Below are 1950 nucleotides of genomic sequence, written 5' to 3' on the forward strand. Positions count from 1 at the left end.
AAGCTACAATAGTGGCTGCGGTTGCATTATGCATCCACTAGATGGAGTTACGCTAGAGGGAATACTATACGATACAATACAGATTCATTTATATTGAGCTTTCACAACCGCTGCAGCTGTAACAAAGCTCTTGAAAGAACATTTAAAATACTACGTCCAAGAAATCCGAATATTGATCCATGTATTAGGCGCATCGGATTATAAGGCGCACTGTCGGCTTTGGAGAAAATGGAATGCTTTTCGCTGCGCCTTATAGTTCGGAAAATAAGTTCATTCCCCGATTGGTGATTAGCTCAACCCACAAACCAGCCCTTCAAACTCACGACGCCATTCTTTTGTTGATTGTATGTTTCTGCAGGGAGAATGCCGTAATTTCGTCAAGGTTCTTCTCCAGCAGCACGGAGGCCTGTTTGTGTGCGGAACAAACGCCTTCAACCCGCTGTGTGCAAACTATACCGTGAGTCGCCGTCATCTCTGTCAGCTGCGCTTTGCACGTTTTTTATCTGCTCGTTCTGAAGACATGTCCCTCTCTCCCCTTGTTCAAGAGAGATACTCTAGAAATGGTGGGAGAGCCTGTGAGCGGGATGGCACGCTGCCCGTATGATCCGCGGCATGCCAACGTGGCTTTATTTGCAGGTATGATTTGGAATATTGAGCGCACCGGCTGCAAACACAATGTTTGCCTGTTCAGATGATTTATGGTCACGCCTCTTGCGGAATTGCTCGTTTGGTTTTAATCTTGCCGACCTTGTCCTATCTCTCCATCACCTTCCTCCTTCCTCGTCTTCTTAATCTTTCTCCGCTCGTGCTCCAAGATGGAAGTCTTTTCACTGGTACCGTGACAGACTTCCTGGCCATCGATGCGGTGATCTATCGCAGTCTCGGCGACAGCCCCGCCCTGCGCACGGTCAAACACGATTCCAAATGGTTCCGAGGTACCTTCACGGAACAGAAACATAAGAATTGTCACCTCAATGTGTCACATAAACTATATTTTCCAAAGTGTCTCATTCCGTTGTTCTTGCTTACATGTAGAATATGTTAGATTGGGAAAAAAAAAATCTCACAGCACACAACCAAACAAAAATTTCGCAAAAGAATTCCGCAGGGGACAGGGACTGAGCTCCACTGCAAGTCTGTGAGGAAAAAGGTTTAGAATTTCCTAATGGTGGCACAAGATAGCGTCAAAGCATTCTTATTAAAGAGAGCTATGGCCTGAAAACAAGAAGCGCCTCCCCTCACTTCAACATAGTTCCTTGGCATCAAGATGCCACAAGATGGCACCACAGCAGTACTTTTATATTAGACAGTGCTCTGGCCAGAGCACAAAAGCAGTGAATGAGTTCCCCCAAAAATCTGTGACTAGGTGAATTCACAAATATATGGGAGAGCGTTGTATACTGAAATAATCTCATTGACAAATAGTGTCAAATATGGGCTTGTTTGGTTCTGTTTCAGGAATGACACAAGTTACAGTGTTTGCGCCTTCTGCCATGCAGCGGAAGAGCATTTAATTGCTCTGACAGTCACTATACGTTGCTGGCATAGATGAGCAAAATTACGCGGATCATTTTCAGACGAATTAAGTATAAGTGGATAATTTCCCGCACGCACACCTGACGACACAATCAATGGAACAGACGTAATATGTTATTGTCATTGGATCATTCGTCATGAAATTGGAGACAGATGGACAAAAAGGAGAATAAAAAGAATGCGATGGCCTCACGTTGCCTTTTTCTGCTAACATTCCCATCTAGAGCCCTACTTTGTGAGCGCCATGGAATGGGGGTCTCACATTTATTTCTTCTTCAGAGAAATGGCCATGGAGTTTCATCATCTAGAAAAGGTTGTTTCTCTTTTCATGTACACGATTTTCCCGGGCGCATTATTAAAGCATCTCTCTATTTAGTATCGTACATCCCAATTGGACCGTGCTCTGCCATGTTA

The 1950-nt window shown here is 44.5% G+C and overlaps 1 long non-coding RNA gene and 1 pseudogene across 1 annotated transcript in view; one reads left to right on the plus strand and one right to left on the minus strand.

Moving 5' to 3' along the window:
• The window catches only part of LOC109507370 (semaphorin-6B-like), a 32876-nt pseudogene that overhangs the window by 23191 nt on the left and 7735 nt on the right, over positions 1-1950 (plus strand).
• LOC109507372 (uncharacterized) overlaps positions 837-1950 on the minus strand; it is a 4045-nt gene continuing 2931 nt past the window's right edge. The window contains exon 3 of the long non-coding RNA XR_002166451.1: positions 837-939. This is a non-coding gene — a long non-coding RNA (uncharacterized LOC109507372). The remainder of the gene's footprint in view (positions 940-1950) is intronic.

Source organism: Hippocampus comes, unplaced genomic scaffold (genome assembly GCF_001891065.2).
Source record: "Hippocampus comes isolate QL1 unplaced genomic scaffold, H_comes_QL1_v1.1 scaffold105, whole genome shotgun sequence".
In the NCBI taxonomy this organism is placed as follows: Eukaryota; Metazoa; Chordata; class Actinopteri; order Syngnathiformes; family Syngnathidae; genus Hippocampus; species Hippocampus comes.